This window comes from Dendrobates tinctorius, unplaced genomic scaffold (genome assembly GCF_039654945.1).
Source record: "Dendrobates tinctorius isolate UK_male_01 unplaced genomic scaffold, ASM3965494v1 ptg000014l, whole genome shotgun sequence".
NCBI classification, from domain to species: Eukaryota; Metazoa; Chordata; class Amphibia; order Anura; family Dendrobatidae; genus Dendrobates; species Dendrobates tinctorius.
Window position 1 is genome coordinate 8483897 of NW_027361682.1, and position 12818 is coordinate 8496714.

Genomic DNA, 12818 nt, shown 5'->3' on the forward strand with positions numbered 1-12818 from the left:
TAAAGCATCTAGTAAAATCCAATCGACAGGTATATATGGGAAAGATGTAGAAAAACGCACACATAATGGTGGTACATAAGCACATGCAAAGGGACGTACACATCCAGATTGATATATACTAGCAATATATACAATAATCACACAATTGTGATTTAACCCAAACGGGGAAGAAAAAACCACTATAGTATATAATATCAAAGGGGAAATAATGGACACACAAGCGCACAGCTGGGATATATACCACAATCATTTCCCTTAGCCATGTCCATAGAGATCCCACCCTGCTAGCTGCAAGTGACCTCCCATGTTGTTGATCACTACCCCAAAGTTAGAGACCTGAGTAGTCTCGAAAGCTTGCAATGTATTACCATCTTTTCAGTTAGCCATTAAAAGGTATCAACTACTGAGGACTCTCAATCCTGAATATTTCTCGTTCGCCTTATTGGGGGACACAGAGACCATGGGTGTATGCTGCTGCCACTAGGAGGCTGACACTATGCACAAAAAAAGGTTAGCTCCTCCTCCGCAGTGTACACCCCACCGACCGGCAGGAAGTTCCTCAGTTTAGCTTAGTGTCAGTAGGAGGTGGACACGGGTCTTTTATTAGACCCATATCTACCTCGTCGTGCGTCGTTCCTTTACAGGTTTCGGAGGGATACGGAGTGAACAGTCACATCCGTACTCCCACAAAGAGACTATGAGTACGACGTGTACTGCCACCCCGTATCCTCATAGGTCTCCGCGGCAGGACCAGGAGCCTCGCACAGGTGCGTGCCAGCTATACGGACGGTCTTTGCCCCCCGCCTCCCACCATCTCGCCTACCAGAGCCTGACGGTTGGACGAGGCGTGGACTCCATAAAGACGACAGACAGCGTGGGATTCTCAGGTACCTTTATTGTGGCCCCCGGCCTGGGTGAGTATGCGGTCTAGCGGTCCCCCGGCGTTTTCATCCTAAGGCAGTCGCCAGGGGACCACGGTAGGGCCTACGCGCCCGCTTCTCCCCACGGTCGCCGCATCCATGAAGGCCCCTGTTCTTTCGGGCCTTGTTCTTGGGCTGTGGGAAGCAGGGACGCGGCCCGGGGTTGCGGCCCGGTGTTGCGGCGCGTCTTCCGCGCCGACCCCCTGCTGACAGGCGGCCGGCGCTATTAATTTAGGCCCCGGCTTCATCTTGGGCCTACCGCTGCGTCGCGGCCACGCCCCCTGCCCCTTTCTTCTAAGCGGGCTTCTCTCCCGCCCGTCCCAGGCCTTCCCAGCCCCCTTGCCTCACACCAGCCTGCTATTGGACAGCGGGCGGTGCTAAGGGGATCTCTGCGGCGAGCTCCGCCCTTCTTCTCCCTCTGGCAGCGCGCCCTTTCCCTGGTGGTCGCCATCTTCTCAGCCTGCCAGCCGGACCTCATTCCCTGCCGGATTTCGGTCGCTGGGCCTTTTTTCAGCCGGATTGGCCTGGCCTCATCCTGCAGCCAGATCAGAGAGCGTCGCCCTTGGGGACACAGGACCGTGAGTAGCTCTGCACCTGCAGACTGACACCCTTCTCTGCTTTCTGTCCCCCAACCGGCCGGCACTGCCTCTCTTTTCACTATGTCCAACGCTAAGTCTGATCGTACCCGCTCTGCGTCCAGCCCGACGCCGCTCAGGAGCCATCCATAGCCCCAGGGGCGAGTGAGCCCCCCATGCCGGATTGGGCCTCCTCTCAATCACAGTCAGTGGCAGACCTCATCAAGGTGTCTCAGTCCCTAGTAGCTGTTCTGGACAAGTTGCCCTTGGGAGCTTCAGCGGGACCCAGCACGTCTCAGGACGTCCCATCTGAGCCAGCCAGCGGCAGTCGCAAGAGGCCCAGGCAGGACCTCCAGGCGGAGTCCTCCCCTCGTCCTACCTCACCCCATAGTCCCCAGCAGTCTCCCTCTCGGGCCTCCTCCCCCGAGTCAGGCGAAGCGCTTTCGGAATCGGAAGGGGTCTTAGAGCTGGATTCGGACCAGGATGCGAACATGAAGGTTACGGTGCAAAACCTCATTGCCGCGATTCACCATACCTTTGACATCGCTGACGCCCCTGCGAAATCCTCAGATCAGGAGGTTTCGTCCAGACGGGCGGAAACACCATCCAGGGTGTTTCCCTTCCATTCTGAGTTTGGAAAGATTTTTACAAAGGAGAGAGAGAAGATCCGACCAGACGCTTTCAAAGAGGAAAGCGTCTCGGCGTGCTGTACCCGTTTGCTAAAGAGCTCACGGACAACTGGGCCGCTTCTCCCTCGGTGGACCCTCCCGTGTCCAGACTTTCTAATAATACGGTCCTTCCGCTGTCAGGTGTGGCGTCGCTAAAAGATTCTAATGATAGGATCATAGAATCTCTAGCAAAATCTGCCTTCGAAGCGGCATCAGCAGCGGTATGTCCAGTCTTTGTTTCTTCTTGGGCAGCAAAGGCCATATCCACTTGGGCAGATGACCTTCGGCAGGGCATTCTGGATAAGGCACGACCAGAGCATTTGGCCGATCTCGCCAATCAGATTTCCCATGCGGGGGATTATCTGCTTTCTGCCTCCTTGGATGCCGCATCTTGCGCAGTTCAGGCGTCAAGTAACATCGTGGCAATCCGACGTACAATTTGGCTCAAGGCCTGGCAGGCGGACTTGTCCTCTAAAAAGTCTCTGACCAATCTGCCTTTTCAGGGAGTGCGTCTCTTCGGATCACAATTGGATCAGATTATTAAGGACGCTACCGGAGGTACGAGTTCTCTTCTCCCCTCCAAGCCTCGCAGACCTCCTCCAAGGCGTCAGCTTCGTCCCTTTCGGACTTTCCGCCGTTTCAATACGGCGGAAAACCCTTCCAACCAGCAAAGGCCACAGGCACGTCAGGAAAGAAAGAAGGTTTCCTTCATGCCCACTCCGTCCTGGCGGTCCCACTCTTCCCAGGGAAGACCGTCCAGATCTAGATCTGGACGGTCTACGTCCGCATGACTACCATCGGTCTCCCGTGGGTCTCTTCCAATTGGGAGGTCGACTTCTCTTCTTCAGCGACGTCTGGCTCGCCTCAGTAGAGGACGCTTGGGTCAGAGAGGTTGTATCAACAGGATACAAAATAGAGTTCATTTCTCTTCCACGGGATCGTTTCTTACAATCCCGTCCGCCGAGGGATCCGGCCTTGGTCCCGGGGTTCGGTTCGGCCATCGCCTCTCTTCTCAGTTCCGGGGTGATTGTGCCCGTTCCCGAATCGGAACGCTTCACAGGGTTTTATTCAGACCTGTTTGTGGTGCCGAAAAAGGACGGGACAGTTCGACCCATCTTGGTTCTCAAGTTACTCAACAAGAGATTTCGCCTTCGCCACTTCCGGATGGAGTCAGTTCGCTCGGTAATTGCTTCCATGGAGGAGCAGGAATTCATGGGTTCCATAGACATCCAAGATGCCTATCTACATGTGCCCATATTTCCCGGACATCAGAAGTTCCTGCGGTTTGCGATTCTTCACGAACATTACCAGTTCGTCGCGCTTCCTTTCGGGCTCGCCACCGCTCCCAGAGTCTTCACAAAGATTATGGCGGCGTTGATGGCCTTGTTGAGGATCAGAGGTCTCGTTCTTTTTCCGTACCTCGAAGATATCCTGATCAAGGCCCCCTCCTTTCAACAGGCCCGCCTAAGTGTGGCGATCGTTCTAGACACCCTGTCCAGTTTTGGGTGGATCGTCAACCGGGAAAAGTCCTGTCTGGTCCCTACTCAACGCATTGTGTTTCTGGGCCTTCTGTTCGACACTCGTCGGTCAAGGGTATTTCTCCCACAAGACAAGATTCTTTCCCTGCAGCAGGGCGTGCGATCATTACAGATCACACGATTTCCATCCCTCAGGACAGCCATGAGGGTCCTGGGGAAGATGGTGGCGGCGATAGAGGCAGTTCCCTTTGCCCAATTTCACGCCAAGCCACTCCAGCAGGCCATTTTGTCCAGGTGGAACAGGTCGGCTCTGTCTCTGGATCGTCCGGTTCGCCTTTCCTGCCGGATCAGGCGGTCTCTCAACTGGTGGTTGACGTCTCCCCTCATTCTCTTGGGGCGGTCTTTTCTTCCCGTTCACTGGCAGATTGTCACTACGGACGCCAGCCTCATCGGCTGGGGTGCAGTGTTCCGCAATCACACTGTTCAGGGTCGATGGTCGACTCAGGAACCAGCTCTGCAGATCAATGTCCTAGAGATACGGGCGATCCATCTAGCTCTCGTCCACTGGGAAAGGCGCCTCAAGGGCCTGCCTGTCAGGATTCAGACAGACAATGCCACAGCGGTGGCGTATATCAACCGCCAAGGGGGGACACGGAGTGTCTCAGCCCTGGCGGAAGTGTCCAGAATTCTTCAATGGGCAGAGACCTTTGTTCCAACGATTTCCGCGGTTCACATTCCCGGCGTGGACAACTGGGCCGCCGATTTCCTTAGCCGCGAGGGTCTCGCGGCAGGGGAATGGTCCCTACATCCGGAGGTGTTTCATCTGCTCTGCCGTCGGTGGGGAACCCCGGATGTAGACCTCATAGCATCTCGCCTCAACAGGAAAGTCCCACAATTCGTGTCCAGGTCTCGGGACCCTCTGGCAGTGGGCGCCGACGCTCTGGCCGTCCCTTGGTCACAGTTCGTGCTCCCCTACCTGTTCCCTCCTCTGCCTCTTCTTCCCAAGTTGTTGAAGAAAATCAAAGCAGAGGGGATTCCAGTCATCCTCATCGCCCCGAATTGGCCCAGAAGGTCTTGATTCGCAGACATTGTCAACCTTCTCGCGGACGCCCCCTGGAAGCTTCCCGACGGGCAGATCTGCTGTCTCAAGGCCCGATTTGCCACCCCAATTCTCGGTCGCTCAATTTAACGGCGTGGCTGTTGAGACCGAGGTTTTGAGACGGGCAGGATTCTCTGATCGGGTAATTCATAACGTGATCCGCGCCAGAAAGCCGCCTTCTTCGAAGATCTATTACCGTACTTGGAAAAGCCTATTTCTCCTGGTGTGAGGCCAATTACATCGCGTCCTTGGTTTTTTCGCTCCCTTCTATTCTGGCGTTTCTTCAGGCAGGGCTGGATGCGGGGCTTGCTCTCAGTTCCTTGAAGGGTCAAGTTTCGGCACTGTCCATTTTATTTCAGAAAACGCTGGCCTCCCGGCCCCAGGTCAAAACCTTCCTCCAGGGTGTGGCTCACACGGTTCCTCCGTACCGAGCTCCCGTGGATCCTTGGGATCTTAATTTGGTTCTTCAGGTTCTGCAGGGTCCTCCTTTTGAACCTCTTAGGGACGTTTCCCTTTCCCTCCTTTCTTGGAAAGTGACCTTTCTGGTGGCCATTACCTCCATCCGGCGCGTGTCGGAATTAGCGGTACTTTCTTGCCGCTCTCCTTTTTTGGTCCTTCATCAGGACAAGGTAGTTCTGCGGCCTTCGCCCTCTTTTCTTCCGAAGGTGGTATCTTCGTTTCACCTCAATGAGGACATTGTTCTGCCATCCTTCTACCCGAGCCCAGCTCACCCTCTGGAGCGGTCTTTGAACAAGCTGGACCTAGTCAGGGCATTGAGAGTCTATCTAGCCCGGATGACTTCCTTGCGGAAGTCAGACTCTCTGTTCATCACCCAGCCTCAAAGGCCACTATTGCGCGCTGGATCAGATCGGCAATTTTGGAGGCATACCGGGTCAAGCATCAAGTGGCCCCTCCAGGGATCAGAGCGCACTCTACCCGGGCGGTGGGTGCCTCCTGGGCGGTGCGCCACAGAGCTTCCGCACTGCAGCTTTGCAAGGCTGCAATGTGGTCATCGGTTCACACCTTTGTGAAATTCTACAGGGTCCACACCTACGCTTCGGCGGACGCCAGCCTAGGTAGAAGGATTCTGCAGGCTGCGGTGGCGAGTCCACTGGCCTGATGGAAGTTTGTTTCCCACCCCAGGGACTGCTTTGGGACGTCCCATGGTCTCTGTGTCCCCCAATAAGGCGAACGAGAAAACAGGATTTTTTGGGTTGCTTACCATAAAATCTGTTTCTCGGAGCCTTCATTGGGGGACACAGCACCCTCCCATGTTCTACAACTCCTGTTCTTATGTTTGTCGGTTTGTTACAGTTGAGTTGTTTGTTCTGTTTTCAATCTATTCTGTTACTTCTCCTACTGCTTTCTCACTAACTGAGGAACTTCCTGCCGGTCGGTGGGGTGTACACTGCGGAGGAGGAGCTAACTTTTTTTGTGCATAGTGTCAGCCTCCTAGTGGCAGCAGCATACACCCATGGTCTCTGTGTCCCCCAATGAAGGCTCCGAGAAACAGATTTTACGGTAAGCAACCCAAAAAATCCTGTTTTTTCTATCCACTGGCTAACACGGTACAAAGATATACATCTTTCCTGTACCCCAAAGTTACCAATCAAATGAGGAGATAAATTACCAGCAAGTCACGGCAGCAGCAGGGACAGTGGTATAACCCGGATGAGCACGTCAGCCCCGACGCGTGTTTCGATCCTCCATCAGGGGGCATAACTACATTGATGACTGCCTGTCTTTTTATACCGCCTGGTCAAAGCGCGTTTGACCGCGCGACCGGAAGTAGCGGTCCCAGACCGGAAGTGACGCGCTCCGTTGTCAAGACACCAACGACGCCAGCCAGCGTCGGCGTCATGCTGGAGGAGGAGCCGCAAGGAACCACCAACGCATAGAGACGCCGAAAGCAGGCGGGCGCAGGAGGGTAGTGACAAACAGGCGCGTACAGGTCGGGAGAGCTAATCACACAGAGGTCGGGAGAGCTAATCACACAGAAATAAACAAGTACAATTAAAAAGTACATCAAGGTGACTAAAGTGTGAAACTGGAAGCATCATAAATAGAGAATTATGCAGAAAGTATACAAACAAATATAGATACCGCATATATACAGGGAAAAGAAGAAGGATTGAGAGAATCCTATATACATATATACTAATATAAAAAAAGTATTCAATAGGGCGTAGTTCCTCATACGTTGTCAGAAAAACCGCTGATCCGATACACATCCAGCACACATAGGCCATCATCATGATGATAATTTTACTAAAACATAAAATCAAAAGTTAAAATATGGACCACACAAAACCTGAGCGTTCTCTCTAAATCAGAACAGTGTGATCAAAGGAATGGGGCAAAACTAATATGTTCATTTAATCCAGATGGACAGTGCCAAGTGTCCAAATCCACCTGGATTCTAACTGGGCCAACCTTTTAGACGTGTCTCCACCCCGAATACCAACATTCAACATGTCAATGCCTCTAACCCTGAGAAGACTACCATTGCAGTTATGGAACCTCCTGAAATGACGGGGGATGGTTTTTAGCGATGCGGGGTCCTCAGTGGACACCGCTGCCTCGATCCCTAATCAGTGCTCACGTACACGTTTTTTAAACTGTCTAGTGGTCATGCCCACATATATCAAATTACATGGGCAGACCGCATAGTAAATCACGTTTCGACTCTCACATGTGATATGTTTTTTAATTTTATATTCACGTACAACATCTTGGCTCGTGAATACCTCAGTGCGGTCCATATTGGGGCAGGCCACGCAATGTCCACAAGAGGAACTCCCACATCGCCTAGCCATCCGATCCAAAAACGTATCAGGTATCACACCAGTATAGTGACTACTGACTAATGTATCACGTAGGTTCCTAGATCTCCTAGCCGCAATGGTAGCCCTCTCAGGGAGGAACAGATAGTACCGGGTCAGCCTTCAAGATATGCCAGGATTTATCCAATATTCGCTTCATATGAGAAAAATGTGAGTGAAAATTGGTAGCAAATCTAACTTTGTCTCATCCCTAGACTTCTTCCCATACAAGAGCACATCTCTCGATGAATGGCTAGCCCTGTTGAATGCTCGTTTAATCCTTCTATTACTATACCCACGTTCAAACAGTCTTACTTTTAGGTCATCACTCTGTCTAAAGAAATCTTCGTCGGTGGAACACAGTCTACGTAATCTCAAGAATTGACCCGTTGGAACAGATTGAATCATGTGACCAGGATGGGAAGAGGTCGCATGCAATAACATATTTGTGGAAGTTGGCTTCCTAAATATGTTAGTCTGTATTTCCCCTCTCATGTCTTTTTTCAAAGTGACGTCCAAAAATTCAATCGTCACAGGATAAAATTTGTACGTAATAAAAATATTCATTCCATTAATGTTAAGTGACCTCATGAAAGTATGGAGATCAGGCAGTCATCAATGTAGTTATGCCCCCTGATGGAGGATCGAAACGCGCGTCGGGGCTGACGTGCTCATCCGGGTTATACCACTGTCCCTGCTGCTGCCGCGACTTGCTGGTAAGACTGTCTGAACGTGGGTATAGTAATAGAAGGATTAAACGAGCATTCAACAGGGCTAGCCATTCATCGAGAGATGTGCTCTTGTATGGGAAGAAGTCTAGGGATGAGACAAAGTTAGATTTGCTACCAGTTTTCACTCATATTTTTCTCATATGAGGCGAATATTGGATAAATTCTGGCATATCTTGAAGGCTGACCCGGTACTATCTGGGTTCCTCCCTGAGAGGGCTACCATTGCGGCTAGGAGATCTAGGAACCTACGTGATACATTAGTCAGTAGTCCCTATACGGGTGTGATACCTGATACGTTTTTGGATCGGATGGCTAGGCGATGTGGGAGTTCCTCTTGTGGACATTGCGTGGCCTGCCCCAATATGGACCGCACTGAGGTATTCACGAGCCAAGATGGTGTACGTGAATATAAAATTAAAAAACATATCACATGTGAGAGTCGAAACGTGATTTACTATGCGGTCTGCCCATGTAATTTGATATATGTGGGCATGACCACTAGACAGCTTAAAAAACGTGTACGTGAGCACGTATTGAGGATCGAGGCAGCGGTGTCCACTGAGGACCCCGCATCGCTAAAAACCATCCCCCGTCATTTCAGGAGGTTCCATAACTGCAATGGTAGTCTTCTCAGGGTTAGAGGCATTGACATGTTGAATGTTGGTATTCGGGGTGGAGACACGTCTAAAAGGTTGGCCCAGTTAGAATCCAGGTGGATTTGGACACTTGGCACTGTCCATCCATCTGGATTAAATGAACATATTAGTTTTGCCCCATTTCTTTGATCACACTGTTCTGATTTAGAGAGAACGCTCAGGTTTTGTGTGGTCCATATTTTAACTTTTGATTTTATGTTTTAGTAAAATTATCATCATGATGATGGCCTATGTGTGCTGGATGTGTATCGGATCAGCGGTTTTTCTGACAATGTATGAGGAACTACGCCCTATGATCAGTGTTGGAAGCGCTGATGAAGAAGTGATTGATATTCATACATGTGTCTACCTTGTTATTGAATACTTTTTTTATATTAGTATATATGTATATAGGATTCTCTCAATCCTTCTTCTTTTCCCTGTATATATGCGGTATCTATATTTGTTTGTATACTTTCTGCATAATTCTCTATTTATGATGCTTCCAGTTTCACACTTTAGTCACCTTGATGTACTTTTTAATTGTACTTGTTTATTTCTGTGTGATTAGCTCTCCCGACCTGTACGCGCCTGTTTGTCACTACCCTCCTGCGCCCGCCTGCTTTCGGCGTCTCTATGCGTTGGTGGTTCCTTGCGGCTCCTCCAGCATGACGCCGACGCTGGCTGGCGTCGTTGGTGTCTTGACAACGGAGCACATCACTTCCGGTCCGGGACCGCTACTTCCGGTCGCGCGGTCAAACGCGGTTTGACCAGGCGGTATAAAAAGACAGGCATTCATCAATGTAGTTATGCCCACTGATGAAGGAGGATTGAAACGCGCATCGGGGCTGACGTGCTCATTCGGGTTATACCACTGTCCCTGCTGCTGCCGCGACTTGCTGGTAATTTAACTCCTCATTTGATTGGTAACTTTGGGGTAGTGATCAATAACATGGGAGGTCACTTGCAGCTAGCAGGGTGGGATCTCTATGGACATGGCTAAGGGAAATGATTGTGGTATATATCCCAGCTGTGCGCTTGTGTGTCCATTACTTCCCCTTTGATATTATATACTATAGTGGTTTTTTCTTCCCCATTTGGGTTAAATCACAATTGTGTGATTTATTGTATATATTGCTAGTATATATCAATCTGGATGTGTACGTCCCTTTGCATGTGCTTATGTACCACCATTATGTGTGCGTTTTTCTACATCTTTCCCATATATACCTGTCGATTGGATTTTACTAGATGCTTTAATAAAATTGTATTTTTTATATGCTATTTTGGCCTTGTGTTCACCTTTTTTCTGGTATAGTTTAATACTCAACCAGAGCAATTTAGGTTATAATTGGCAGTGGGAACTTATTCTCAGGTGCTTAAAGGGAATCTGTCACCCTTTTTTTGGACTATCTGCCGGCATTGACATCAGGGGCTTATCTACAGCATTCTGTAATGCTGTAGATAAGCCCCCGATGTAACCTGAAAGATAAGAAAAACACGTTAGATTATACTCATCCCGGCGTTCGGTCCGGTCCGATGGGTGTCGCGGTCCGGTCTGGCGCCTCCCATCTTCATACGATGCCGTCCTCTTCTTCCCTTTCTGTAGTGGCTCCGGCGCAGGCGCACTGCTCTGCCCTGTTGAGGGCAGAGCAGAGTCCTGCAGTGTGCATGCATCGGGAGAAGTCTGGCGCCTGCGCACTGCAGTATGACACACAGATCTACATCTCTGGACCCGATATCACCTCCCTACTAACCAGAATCCCACAATGCTTCATCCTTCTTCTCTTATAGATTTCTAAAACTTAATATGGATAAAACAGAATTCATCATCTTTTCCCCATCTCACTCAACCCCCCCACCCCACCCCCCAACAGACCTATCCATTATAGTAAATGGCTGCTCACTCTCTCCAGTCCCACAAGCTCGCTGCCTTGGGCTAGCCCTGGACCTCTGATCTCTCCTTCAAACCACATATCCATGCCCTTTCCACTTCCTGCGAAATCCAAATCAAAAATATTTCCTGGATCCGTACATTCTTTAATCAAGAATCTACAGAAACCCTAGTCCATCCACTCATTTTCTCCCTCCTTGACTAATGCAGCCTCCTTCTTTGCAGCCTCCCTTCTAACAGTCTTGCGCCCCTCCAATCTATCCTAAACTCTGTTGCCCGACTAATCCACCGGCCTCTCCGCTCTGTCAAACCCTTCACTGGCTCCCCATTACCCAGAGACTCCAGTTCAAAGCCCTAACCATGGCATACAAAGCCATTCACAATCTGATTTTTACCGCGTATCCCCCTACTCTCTCCTACAATGGAAACCTTCAAAAGGAATCTGAAGACATACCTCTTCGAACAAGCCTACAACCTGCAGTAACCACCATCCGCTGTACGACTAGCTCTACCCTCACCTATTGTATCCTCACCCAGCCCTTGTAGATTGTGAGGCCTCATGAGCAGGGTCCTTTCTCCTAATGTACCAATCGGTGACTCATATAGTTTAAAATTACTGTACTTGTTTTTATTATATATACGTCCCGGTGTTCGTCGAATATAACTGAACCCCATTGAATTCAGTGAGAGGAAGAAAACGAACACATACACAACACCTTCACTGGGGCTAAGAAGCAGGACTGTGGAGTCGGAAAGCCAAAATTCTGACTCAGACTCCTCAATTTCCATGACACCGACTCCTCTACTCCGACTCCCTCATATATGGCTCATGTTTCAGTGATAAATTTACTGTAGTAAAATGGTAACATCAGGCTTTTAATCATTATTATGATTCAATAATAAAGCCATTTAAATAGAACATAAAATATATTTATTGGAATGCAACTTTAGAACAAAAACAATTTGCATATTTACAAATTATTATACGCTATGCAGTAAGTGGAAAGAAACAGTTTTCAGCAAAAACGTATTGAATAACATTTGTGCAGTCTATGAATTTGTTCTGAGAAATAGTATCTCCTCCATCAGATCCTCCTTCATAGAGGACCTCAAATCTGACCTAATTATTTTAAGGCTAGAGAACAACCACATGGCAACATCTCTAACAATTTCAAGTTTTGATGGACAATTGAACTCTTCTCCTTCTTTGAGAGCAAGTGAAAAATTTTGCTGAAATATGGTAAATCTGTTTTTTATGGGAGTGTAATCTTTTCCCCTGCAGCAACGCTTTGCCTGCTCCATGTCATCCAAATACTTGACAAAATCAAACTCGTCATCTGATGAGGATGAAGAAATGGCAGCAGCACTGGCAGGACCCGAGTCCTCTTGTTCTTGGCCGTCCTGTAGCCCACTCATCCTAACTACTACCTCAATCAGAGCTTCTTTTCCTTTAGTAAGCTATTGATCATCCAGCAATATGCGATGACTTGGGTCCACATAAACAGCTGCCAGAAGAATTTTATTTTCTAATAGCAGTGTCTCTCTCCATTTCCTCTTTGGGACAGGCAAAGCAACAAGTTCTTCCACTCCTTTATAAAAATGCCAGCTTGTAACTTTTTAGTCACTGTAAATAGGTGATGAAGCAATTCCTTCAATTCAGCCACCTGTGTCCATTGACCTTCATGTAGTGTTAACTGAGGCTGGTATGAATACCCTTGCTCAGACTTCTGAGCTGGAGCTCCCTCTGGTGGTTACTGGGAGTAGTAGAGCTGGCCAGTCTGATGGAAGTTTGCCACCTGATGACGATGATTGGGAATCTGGGATTACTGGCTGGAAGCATATAAGTGAGTAGGCTTCCCTTAGTGGTTGCTGGTGACTTCCTCCTTGTGCATTTTGAGCTCTTCAGTCTCCTGCCTGATCTGCATGGTTCAGTTAAGTGATTCTTTTGCTAATCCTTTGCATCTAATCTAGTTGTGCCTTTTTTTGCTTTCCGCTT

General features: G+C 49.3%; 1 protein-coding gene across 1 annotated transcript in view; it reads left to right on the top strand.

The window, feature by feature from the left end:
* LOC141071233 (uncharacterized) overlaps nt 1-12818 on the top strand; it is a 122845-nt gene that overhangs the window by 59321 nt on the left and 50706 nt on the right. The gene's annotated exons all lie outside the window — the stretch shown is intronic.